This window comes from Psammomys obesus, unplaced genomic scaffold (genome assembly GCF_907164565.1).
Source record: "Psammomys obesus unplaced genomic scaffold, mPsaObe1.curated_primary_1811, whole genome shotgun sequence".
In the NCBI taxonomy this organism is placed as follows: domain Eukaryota; kingdom Metazoa; phylum Chordata; class Mammalia; order Rodentia; family Muridae; genus Psammomys; species Psammomys obesus.
In genome coordinates this window covers 17415146-17428213 of record NW_026585686.1, presented here as the reverse complement: position 1 = coordinate 17428213, position 13068 = coordinate 17415146, and positions in this window count along the sequence as shown.

The window sequence follows — 13068 nt, the reverse complement described above, 5'->3', positions numbered from 1 at the left end:
TAAAATATTAAAAATAATTCAAAATTAAAAACACAGGTTTATTTCTCAATGGCCTTTTACCTCATTGATTGAGATGAGGTTCTCCATGAACCTTCAGCTTACCACTTATGCCAAAGTTGCTAGAAGTTCAGCCAAAGGAAGCCTCCTGATTCTACTTCCCCAAAGTTGGGATTAATGATGCATACCTCTTTACCTTTTACTACATGGGTGCTATGGAATGACCACAAGTCCTCAGAGTACTAACAATTCACCATTTCTTCTTTCCATTTTATTTAAATCAAGGTATTAAATAAACAATTTTCAGTTGTGTAGTCCTGAGAGGCTTATAAATATATATAAGAATAATTCTTTTAACTTTCTTGTAATTCTTCTTTGAATATTTGCTACAAAATTTCTAAATAGAACTCTACATTCTTAGGAGAGACTTCCTATACTATCTACTATTAAGGCATCAGGATACAATATAAGAAAGACTCATGGGACACTGTTTTTCTGGCAAAGTCCTTCCACTCCACTTGACATAACACCAACTCAATTACATAATATGCACAGTACAGACAAGGTAGAAAATATTATCAGACCTTATCAAACTGATTGTCACAGACCCTCAAAATTATGAGGATTGTACATGTTCATTAACTACATTCTACTTCAGGCCCTACAGAACTTAAAACTCCCTATGCTCTGAAGCTAGTTTCCACTCACTTCAGGAATAGCCCTTTCAAGCAAAGGCTGCTTTTATTTCATTCCCAACATTCAGAAAAGCTTGATGATAAGCTAGTTCCCTCTTCTTTCCTGCCAACTATTGTTTCTCCTTTCTCTAAAGTTTCTCAGTTATATAGAAATGTGCATCCTAGATTAAATTTGCAGGTTAACCTGCAATTGTTTTACAATGTCACAAGAATGTTCTTTACCATGCTTTTCTATACTAAGAGCAAAAGATTTCTATATCCAGAATCTCATTTGGATCACTGCCTCCTATTTCTTAAATATCCATTTAATAGTCCTGACAATATTCTTCAAGTTCATCAGAGCCTCCCATTGATTCCTCTTTAATTTTTCTGTCCATTATACCCTTTTGACCTCATGTGCCTCATTGCTCTGGTGAGAAGATAGTCATTTCTTCTATGTTTCCTTTGCAAACACTTGCTATGTCCTTGAATCTCTTCCTGTCTGTCTTGTACACTCAGCATCTCTGCTCTGAACATGGTTGGAAAGAAACATGTGATCACACTGGCAGCCTACACATTGAGTTCATCCATACTTCAAAGGTGATGATAGACAAACCCACTCAGCATCTTCTGGCACAAATTTCCCTATTGTAAAGACACTGCCAAATTACCCTTCTCTGCAAACCCCAAACAACCCCTGACTCCTGCTGTTTTATGACAGATACTTTCTGGAGCAATGCAATATACAAGTGTACTCACCCCAGAAAAGAGCCCATGAAAGACCAAAGTAACAACTGTACCAAAGTCCATCTTAGTGAACCACTGACTTTCATTGGGGTTACTTACAAGAATATGGGTAGGAATAAAGGCACTGCAGATATGAGGGTACATACTCAACTTCACTCATGAGTTCCACCTCCTTACTATGGCTCAAACATGGAAAGTCAAAAGTATTTGAAATTGTAGAACAGTATTTCCCTTATAAAATTGTAAAATCAACTTTTAAAGCTTATTTCCCTTGATTTATTGAAATGAAAAGGGAGGTAGGAGTGGCAATGCTTTTTCAAACCTATTGGAACTCTTTTGGGAAAGTATATAAGTAAATTATAACAACATAGATTTGAAGCTATCATCATTAGTAATGATTTCATTATAAAACTAATTGTTAATCTGTTCTTGGGAAAATTTTATCTTCTTACTATCTTTGTCATTAAAACAAATATATCATGCTATCTTAGCTGATGAGAAAAATGACTGCACCTCTCAAAATTAACCTCAGCCTCTGCAGTATGATTTTGTTATTTTTTTTCTCTTTCTATTGTTTGGGGGGGGGGAGAATATGAAAAGCAGATTTCTACCTCTCCTCTTGAGCTTTCTCTTCACTCATGCTCAGGGCAACAACCTTTCAAAGTTAGGTACCAACAAGTGCCAATTCCTTCGGTAAGAATTGTAATAACATTAATGTGATGAACTAATGAGATATTAATGTGGTTGTAATAGATGTTTCCATAGGCATTCCACAGTAACTCAATGGGTTAATAATGGGCTTTAATCTGCTCTTGGCAAGAATAATACATATTGACTAGAAAAGGAAGAATTTTGAAGGCTTTTAGCCATCAGATGTAATGTGCATACTTTGAGAAAAGAGAAGATATCTGTTCTTAAAAGTAAGTGCACATATGAGCACTTGAGAAAACTGAAGTTATCACATCATAGCCTTTATTCCTTATTATCTCAAGGCATTTGATATATTTCAAAATGCAACAGACTTGGAGAATAAATATTAAGATATATATTCAACCTATATTCATCTGTCCATTTATTTGACTTTTAGCTTATCTACTTTAAGTAAGTGATAATTATTGATAAGACTACCTTAGAAATTAAGTAGCAAAAGTCAGTTTCATTTATGGAGAGGTGATTCATACATACATACACACATGCAGTTACGTATATTCACATACAGAAACACCTAAAGTACATACAAATCATATGAACCTATACAAGTACAAGGACATGCACACACTCTAAAACATTTTCTATTTCTTGCAAGAAATAAAGAAATAAGGTCAAGACATGAGAAGTAAAAAGTGGTTTGGTGGTAGAAAAGAAAGTCAAAAATAAAAGTAAGAAGTTGAGTTATCTGAATCCTCTCAATTGGTTGAAGAGGACCTGTTTTGAACTATGCCAAAAGAGAAGAGAAAGAGAAAAAAACAAAACAAAACAAAACAAAAAAATAAGCAGTAGCACATGGCAACTCAGAGCTTTCCTATTCCCCAAGCTAATATTTGGAAAGCATTGTATCTCAGCAATATCTAAGTGTTCCCCCTCTCTCTAAAGAGGCACAAGGTTAAAAATGGAGGTTTCCGATGGCGGCGCCAGGAGGACTCTCATCCTGAACAGCAGCACAGCAGGATTAGCACAGTGACCAGCCAGCAGAACTCACGGCCATAAAACACAAGTGATTGTGTTTCTCAGGTGAGAGGATACCCCACAGTGGGGGATTCAATAAGCTTTAACTCACCCTGCTAAACCGCGGAAGAGATCCCGGTTCTGCCAGGCGCTTGGTCACCAGCCCAGAGCTTCACGCCAGCATGATCTGGTCACTGTCCCAGACTGAACTGTGGGCCCAGAACATCACAAACTGGATTTTCCAGTCGAGAGATAACCCCACGGAGGAGGAAACAATTGGGACCGACCTTAGGTCACCCAGACATCGCCTGGAAAAGATGTGGGTTCCCTGGGCGCACCAGGAGCCAGCCCGGAGCCAGAGCCGGGGACCCAGGCGCCTGCACAGAGCCCTGCCTGCACACCTGATTCGTCACCTGAGATAGAACTGTGGACCCCAGGGCACCAGAGACTCAGTTCCACCATTGGGTGAAAACCACAGAGAGTTAAATGGCTGGTCTGATCTCAGAGCACGCAGCTGATACCACCACCCCGAAAAGGTATCGGAAAAATTACCCAGTTTAGGCAGACATTCAGGCTCCCAATGGCCAGAAAGGCGAAGCCAGGGGCAGGAGCCTGTGCCTGTGGGTTCTACTCACCTCCACCCAAGACAGAATGGCTGTCCCCAAAGCAAAAACTGGGTGTCCTGGCAGGAGAAAACCCCCAGCGGGGGGATCATCAGGTCTAACGCTCAGGACACCCAGAACCAAAAGACGCTCTGGATTCAAGAAGACTCTAGGCTCTAGCCTTCTACTGCAGGCAGGAGCGCTGTGCTCAGCCACCATTATTGAGTACCCCTAGGGCACTGGGGCACACAGCTGCATCCTCAGACCTACAAAAGCCAGAGAGCCATTACAGCAGGCCTCAGATACTGTGCCAAGGATCAACCAGTTACCCCTAGCTAGACTGACAAAACTGTGGGAATCCCTGATCCTTCAAGAAGGCTGCACCCACAGCAGCCAGCCAGAGCAGTGCCTGCAGTCGACATCCCAGACAGGGACACACAGCTTCTGGTCCAGAGTGAGGCACCCAGCCTCCAGACCAGAGCGGGGCCCCCGGGGGCCAACTCAACCTAGGTGCACATTCTCTAGGCCCAGAGCAAAGCACTCAGCCTCTGGCCCAGAGACTTGCTGGGCGCTCCTCTCACTTTCCCTGACAGAACTGTGTGCCCCAGGATAACAGACTGAGTTTCCCTGTTGGGAGAAAACCCCACAGCTAGGGAATCAGCAGGTTCTTCAAAAGGACTGTACTTGGAAAAGTGTAACAACAGAAGCAGCTCACTAAATTTATAACGAGAAACCCAGCAGTGGGGCAGCTGTCTTGAGAAATTCTATGGGTAAGAGGAGAGCCCCCCCCCTGCCTAACAAAGACCACAGCTACTACTCAGGACTAAACACCTGAGGTGAGCAGTGGCAATTCCTGAGAAACACTGGCCATACAGTGACCATAACCAAAAAGCAGAGGACTCCAGGAAAAATCATCTTCCATCCAAGGGAATTCTCTCTACCTCAGGACTCCAGGAAGCACAGAAACTAACAGCCAACACCTAAAGCAGCCCAATAGGTAGAGGTCAGTGTAAAAGCTCAACCAACAAAAGACAGAGCAATATGGCATCTCCAGAACCCAGACATCCAGGAGCGAACAGCCCTGGACAACGCAGCACAATAGAAAATCAAGAAGATGACCTTACATCTATGCTGATGAAGAGGATAATAGAGGAAACAAATAAAATACGTAAAGAATTAGAGGAAGATGAAAACAAACAGATCATGGCTATCCGTAAAGAAATGGAAGAAGTTAAAGACAAGCAGATTATGGCCATCCATGAAGAAATATGGGAAGATGCAGCCAAACAGTTTGCAGCGTTCAGAGAAGAAATAATTAAATAACTGAAAGAAGTAAAAGAAACAGAGTTGAAGGAACTCAAAGAAAAAGAGGAAAATATAATCAGACAGGTAAAGGAAGTAAACAAAACAAATCAAGACCTGAAGATAGAACTAGAAAAATTAAAGAAAACACAAATGGAGGAAATAATAGAGAGAGGAAGAATTGAGGGAAGAAAACAGGAACTACAGAGGTGAGCATAACTAACAGACTACAGGAGATAGAAGAAAGAATCTCAGGTGTAGAAGATACAATGGAAGAAATCGATATATCTGTCAAAGAAAATGTTAAATCCAAAAAATTCCTGACACAGACCATCCAAGAAATCCAGGACAATATGAAAAGACAAAACCTAAGAATAATAGGAATAGAGGAAAAAGAAGACTCCCTTCTCCAAGGCCCAGAAAATATTTTCAACAAAATCATTGAAGAAAATTTTCCCAAGTTAAAGGAGAAACCAATAAGGATACATGAGGCCTACAAAACACCCAACAAATTTGACCAGAAAAGAAAATCCTCCCGCCACATAATAATCAAAACAGTAAGTATACAGAACAAAGAAAAAACACTAAAAGCTGCAAGGGAAAAAGACCAAGTAACATATGTTAGCAAACCCATTAGAATCACACCTGACTTTTCAACAGAGATTATGAAAGCCAGAAGGGCCTGGACGGATATCATGCAGACACTAAAAGAACACAGATGTCAGCCCAGGCTACTATACCCTGCAAGACTCTCAGTCCTCATAGACGGACGGAGAAAACAAGATGTTCAATGATAAAAACAAATTTCAACAATATCTACATACAAATCCAGCATTACAGAAGACACTGGAAGGGAAAATACAACCCAAGAAAATTAGCTCCTGTCAAGAAAACACAGGAAATAAATAACGTTACTACAGTAAAACAAAAAGCAACCAAGCACACAACCTTCTGACCTCAGCCAACATCAAAATTAAAGGATCTAACAGCCACTGCTCATTAATCTCTCTCAACATAAATGGACTCAACTCTCCAGTAAAAAGACACAGATTAACAGAATGGATGCCTAAACAAAACCCAACAATCTGTTGCATACAAGAAACACACTGAAGGCACAAAGATAGACATTACCTGAGGGTAAAATGTTGGAAGACAACTTTCCAAGCAAATGGACCCAAGAAGCAAGCAAAGGTAGCCATTCTAATATCTGATATAATAGACTTTCAACCAAAATTAATAAAAAGAGATGAGGAAGGACACTTCATACTCATCAAGGGAAAATTCCACCAGTAAGACATCACAATCCTGAACATCTATGCTCCAAATACAAGAGCACCCACATTTGAAAAAGAAACATTGATTAAAATTTAAACCACATATATCCCCACACATTGATAGTAGGAGACTTAAACACCCCACTCTCAACAAAGGACAGGTCAACAAAACAGAAATTAAACAAAGAAACAGTCTCTGACAGAGGTCATGAATCAAATGGACCTCTCAGACATTTACAGAACCTTACACCCAAACACAAAAGAATTTACCTTCTTCTCAGCACCTTATGGAACCTTCTCCAAAATAGACCATATATTTGGTCACAAAGCAAGCCTCAACAGATACAAGAAGATTGAAATAATCCCTTGTATCTTGTATAAAGAACAAAAGAAGCTGAAAACCAGCAAACCAAATAATCCACTTAAAAAATGGGGAACAGCGCTAAAGAGAGAATTCTCTGTAGAGGAATATCGAATGGCAGAGAAGCACTTAAAGAAATGCTCAACCTCATTAGCCATTAGGGAAATGCAAATCAAAACAACCCTGCGATTTCACCTTACACTCATCAGAATGGCCAAGATCAAAAACTCAAGTGAAAACACATGCTGGAGAGGTTGTGGAGAAAGGGGAACCCTTCTCCACTGCTGGTGGGAATGTAAACTTGTACAACCACTCTGGAAATCAATCTGGTACTTTCTCAGACCACTAGGAATAGCGCTTCCTCAAGATCCAGCCATACCACTCCTAGGCATATATTCAAAAGAGGCTCAAGTACACAAAAAGGACATTTGCTCAACCATGTTTGTAGTAGTTTTATTTGTAATAGCTAGAACCTGGAAACAGCCCGGATGCCCCTCAACTGAAGAATGGATTCAGAAACTGAGGTAGATCTATACAATGGAGTATTACTCAGTAATGAAAATTAAGGAAGTCATGAAATTTGCAGGTAAATGGTTGGACCCCTAAAGGATCATCCTGAGTGAGTTGTCCCAGAAGCAAAAAGACACACATGGTATATACTCACTCATATAAACCTGCAACATAGGATAAACCCACTAAACAAACTAAGCAAAAGAGAGGACCCTAACTAAAATGCTCAATCCCCATCCTGAAAGGCAAAGAGGATGGACATCAGAAGAAGAAGAAAACAGGAAACAACCTAGGATCCTGCTACAAAGGGCCTCTGAAAGCCAGAAGAAGAAAACAGGAGACAAACTAGGAACCTGCCACAGAGGGCCTCTGAAAACCTCTGCCCTGCAGACTGTCAAAGCAGATGCTGAGCCTGATGGCCAACTGTCAGGCAGAGTGAATGGAATTTTAGGTAAGAAGTGGGAAATAGTAAGAGCTGGAGAGGACAGGAACTCCACAAGGAGAGCAAAAGAACAAGAAAATTTGAACACAGGGAACTTCCCAAAGACTCATACTCACCAAGGACTATTCATGGAGATAACCTAGAACCCCTGCACAAATGTAGCCCATGGCAGTTCAGTGTCCAAGTGGGTTACATAGTAATGGGAAGAGGGACTGCCTCTGACATAATCTGATTGGCCTGCTCTTTGATCACCTCCCCCTGAAGGTGGAGCAGCCTTACCAGGCCACAGAAGATGACAATGCAGCCACTTCTGATGAGAACTGATAGACTAAGATCAGAAAGAAGGAGAGGAGGACCTCCCCTATCAGTGGACTTGGGGAGGGGCATGCATGCAGAATGGGGAGGGAGGGTGGGATCGGGAGAGGAGGACGGAGGGGCTTATGGGGGGATACAAAATGAATAAAGTGTAATTAATAAAAGTTAAATTAAAAAAAAATTTAAAAAAGATTGGCTGCATTGTCTTCCTCTCTGGCCTGGTAAGGCTGCTTCCCCCTCAGGGGGAGGTGATCAAAGAGCAGACCAATCTGTTCATGTCAGAGACAGCCCCTGTTCCACTTACTAGGGAACCCACTTAGACACTGAGCTGCCATGGGATACATCTGTGCAGGGGTTATAGTTTATATCCATGAATGGTCCTTGGTTGGAGTGTCAGTCTCAGAAAAGACCCTTGTGCCCATATTTTTTTGTTCTGTTGCTCTATCCTCTCCAGGTCTTACTATCTTCCCCTTCTTTCATAAGATTCCCTGCACTCTGCCCAAAGTTTCGCTATAAGTCTCAACATATGCTCTGGTTTCCAGCAGGGTAGAGCCTTTCAGAGGCCCTCTGTGGTAAGTTCCTGTTCCCTATTTTCTCCCTCTTTTGATGTCCATCCTCTTTGCCTTTCTGAATGGGGACTGAGCATCTTAGCCAGAGTACTCCTTCTTGATTAATTTTTAGGTGTACAGATTTAATATGTTTATCCTATATTATATATCTGATATCCACTTATGAGTGAGTATATACCCTGTACGATCTTCACAAACTCTATATCTTACAGAGGGCTAATATCCAGAATATATAAAGAACTCAAGAAGTTAAACAGCAAAAAATCAAGTAATCCAATTTAAAAATGGGGCACAGAGCTAAACAGAATTCTCTATAGAGGAATTTTGAATGGCAGAGAAACACTAAAAGAAATGTTCAACGATCATAGTCATCAGGGAAATGCAAATCAAAACAACCATGAAATTTCACCTTACACCCATCAGAATGGCTAAGATAAAAAAATCAAGTGACAACATGTGTTGAAGAGGATGTGGGGAGAGGGAAACCCTCCTCCACTGCTGGTGGGAATGTAAACTTGTACAACCACTTTGGAAATCAATCTGACACTTTCTCAGACAATTAGGATTAGTGCTTCCTCAAGATCCAGCTATACCATTCCTAAGCATATATCCAAGAGAAAGTCAAGTATACAACAAGGACAGTTCCTCAACCATGTTTGTAGCAGCTTTATTTGTAATATACAGAAGCTGGAAACAACCCAGATGGCCCTCAGTTGAGGAATAGATACAGAAATTGTGGTACATCTACACAATGGAATATTACTCAGCAATAAAAAAAAAATGAAATCATGAAATTGGCAGGCAAATAGTGGGAATTGGAAACCATCATCCTGAATAAGGTATCCCAGATGTTATCTCTTCTTACCTCAACCCCTCCAAGAGATCCCTCTCCTGGAACATCTCTTTATGCTCCTAGTTCTAAGCAGGAATCCTCCATATTCTGCAATTCCACTTCCAACTAAAATGAAAATGGCACCTTCTCTGGTAGAAGCAACTTTTTTAGAGTGACTGAACACCATGTCTGAGTGGAGAGCCCTTTCCAAGTCCTATATAATTTTCCTTTTTTTTTTTAAATCTATGCTCACCCAGACTATATGATCTACAATCCTTTTCTAAAGTTGCTTTCTAAAATAATGAAATATCACTGAATTAAGTCAGTGGTTGACCCACTTTTCAAGTGTTCTTTTAGTAGGTAATGAATTACCTTATGAAAGATATATGTTTAGGCAGTCAGAATTTAAAGGAATAGTCAATGTTTCAGACTAAAATGAGCTTGATCTGGAATGAGTGGGAAACCGTGTTCTAGAAGAGATGACCTCAACTGATACGGGTATTAGGGGGCATAAGAATTGGGAAATGTCCAGGCATGGTGGTGCATGCTTTGATCCCAGCATTTAGAAGGCAGGAAAGACAGCTATCTGTGAGGCCAAACTGGTGTATAGCTTGAGTTCCAGTACAGCCAGAGCTACATAATAGAGAGATGCTATCCCAAACAAATAAACAAAAAACAAAGCAAGGGATGAGGGAAAGGGAGATGCACTCAAGTGTCTTTGGTGGTAGAGAGATGAGAAAAAATAGAAAGTATGAAGAGAACAGTCTAGAGTTGGTACTTCCAGAGGGCTCCAGAAACAGGAAGATTGATATTCAAAAGCCAAGAGAAGTCTTTTCTCCCCTCATGGCCCTTTCTCTATGGTTTGCAGGTGGACACTTTCTTGATGTGGTCTTGCACAGCTTTTCTATGGTCACATACTGCTGCCTTTTCATCCTTTTGCTTCTAGCTAACTCTAACTTTGAATTGGGGCATCATAATGTGATCTTAATTTTTTAATGCTGTTAAAGATTTATTCTGTATTTAATTTTGTATTGTATTAATTTTGTATTTTATTTACGTTTGTGTGTGTGTGTGTGTGTGTGTGTGTGTGTGTGTGTGTGTGTGTGTGTGCTCAAGCATGCACTTGCACAGAACCCTGAAAAGTCCAGAAGAGGGTGTCAGGACCCTTGGAGTGAGAGTTAAAAGCGATTTTGAGTAACCCAACAAGGATGCTGGAAAATAAACTCTGGTCCTCAAAAAGAGCAGCAACTGCTCCTAACCATTGAGACATCTCTCTAGCTCCTGATAATTAAGAACCTTTTTAAAGCCTTATTTTAAAGTAAAAATTACATTTGGAATTAAGGTTCGAAGTGTAAATTTGGGTAGGCCCCAGTTCAGACCATAATGTTTATCTTAAATAATTTCAAGAATTTAGAGAGTTTTTACATTTCAAGAATTTACAGAGTTTTTACATTTCATGATGTATAATTCTGCCCTAGAATGTGCACAGGAAAGGAACTAGAGAATACAAAACCAAGGTGTATTTTTATAAAGGATAAATATGTAGGAAGGAAGAAGAAGAAAAATTTAATTCATTTTTTTCTGTTCTTTGCCCACTATTAGGCATTCTATATTTACCACAGAAAACTAAACAAATAATTTATACTTTCCGGTAGGAGGGTCCAATATGGCAGCACCAATAGCACACTGTGTCGGATCAGCAGGGCAGCAGTAACTGTACAGCAACCATAAGACCGAACTGTGAGCCCCCAAACTGAAGTGATTGTGCTCCCCAGGCGAAAGGAAACCCCCACGGTGAGGGAAGCAATAGGGTCCAACCTCATGTCACCCAGCTAACCCCTGGAAAAATTCCTGGGTTCCTGCAGGTATGTCATTGCCAGTGTAGAGCCATACACCTGGATACTGTGCTCACTGTCCCAAACTGAACTGTGGGCCCGCAAAACAAGAGAGACTGGGTTTCCCAGTCGTGAGGAAAGCCCACAGTGAGGAAAACATCAGCTTTGTCCTCAGGGTACCCTGCTAATCCTCAATATCCAGAAAAGTTCCTGATTACCTTCTGGGTACTGTGGCACAAAGCTCCAACCTCAGACCTCTGGAATGCCTAGGACGTACGGGATCAGCCCAAGAGGCTGCTCCAAAGTTCAACTTACTCCCTAGTGAGTCCTACCAAACCACTGAGTTCCCTGGTTCATCAAGAGGGCTGCACCCAGCAAACATAGTGGCTGAGCAGAGGCTGCACATTAAATTCAGAGCTAGAAAGCCAGTGTCAGGGCAGCTGTCTCTGGACTACCCCTGGTGAGAGGAGAGTCCCTGTACTCCCAAGAAGCCCCATTAGCCTAAGGGATCATTCACCTGAGGAGAGCTGCAGCAATTCCCTGAGAAGCACCAGCTGTGCAGAGACCATACCCAGCAAGCTAAGGAGGGCTCCTATGAAAGCAACCAGCTTCAGGCCCAGGGGATTTCCCACATCATCCCCATGCCCCAAGACTCCAGCATGCACCAGAAACTACCATCCAATGCCTGAGACAGCCAGATAAGTAAAAGCCAGCATAAAAACATAATTAACAAAAGCCAAAGCAATAAGACATCTCCATAACCCAGTTATCAAAGGGCAAGCAGCCCTGGATACCCTAACACAAGTGAAACTCAAAAAAATCATGACCTTAAATCTACAATTATGAAGATGATAACAGAGAAAATGAAAAAAAAAATTCCCAAAGAAATACAGGAAGATACAGTCAAACAGACTATGGTCTTCAGAGAGCAAATATCACTGAAAGAAATAGAGGAAATTTCAAACAAACAGGTAAAGGAATTGAATGAAAGGCAGGAAAATACAAACAAACAGGTGAAATAAATCAACAAAATGGTTCAAGATCTGAAGCTAGAAATGGAATCATTAAAGAAAACACAAACTGAAGAAAGCCTGGAGAGGGAAAACAGGAACTACAGAGGCAAACTTCTTCAACCAATTATAAGACACAGAAGAAAGAATCTCAGGTATAGAAGATACAATGGCAGAAATGTATGCATCTGTCAAAAAAAAAGTTAAATACAAAAAATATTGACACAAACCATCCAAGAATTCAAGGACAACAAGAAAAGATGAAACTCTAAGGCACTAAATAGGACCTCATGAAAACTGAAAAACTGTAAAGCAAAGGACACTTTCAATAGAACAAAACAGCAGCCTACAGACTAGGAAAAGAACTTCACCAACTGTACGTCAGACAGAGGGATAATATCCAGAATATATAAAGAACTCAAGAAATTAGATGCCAACAAACCAATTAAAAAATGGGATACAGAATTAAACAGAGAATTCTCAACAGAGGAATATCGAATGGCAGAGATACACTTAAAGAAATGTTCAACATCCTTTGTCATCAGGAAAATGCAAATCAAAACAATTCTGAGAGTCCATCTTACACCCATCAGAATGGCTAACATCAAAAACTCAAGTGACAACACGTCCTGGAAGAGGATTTGGAAACAGGGGAACCCTCCTCCATTGTTGGTGGAAGTGCAAATTTGTACAACCATTTTGGAAATCAATCTTTCGAAGTTTTCTGCTTTCTCAGAATACTGAGAATAGCACTACATCAAAATCCAACTATACCACTCCCATGGATATAACTGAAAGATATTCCACCATTCAAAAGGGACATTTGCTCAACTAAGCTCACAGAAGTTTTATTAGTAATAGCCAGAATCTGGAAACAACCTAGATGTCCCTCAACCAAAGAATGGATACAGAAATTGTGGCATATTTATACAG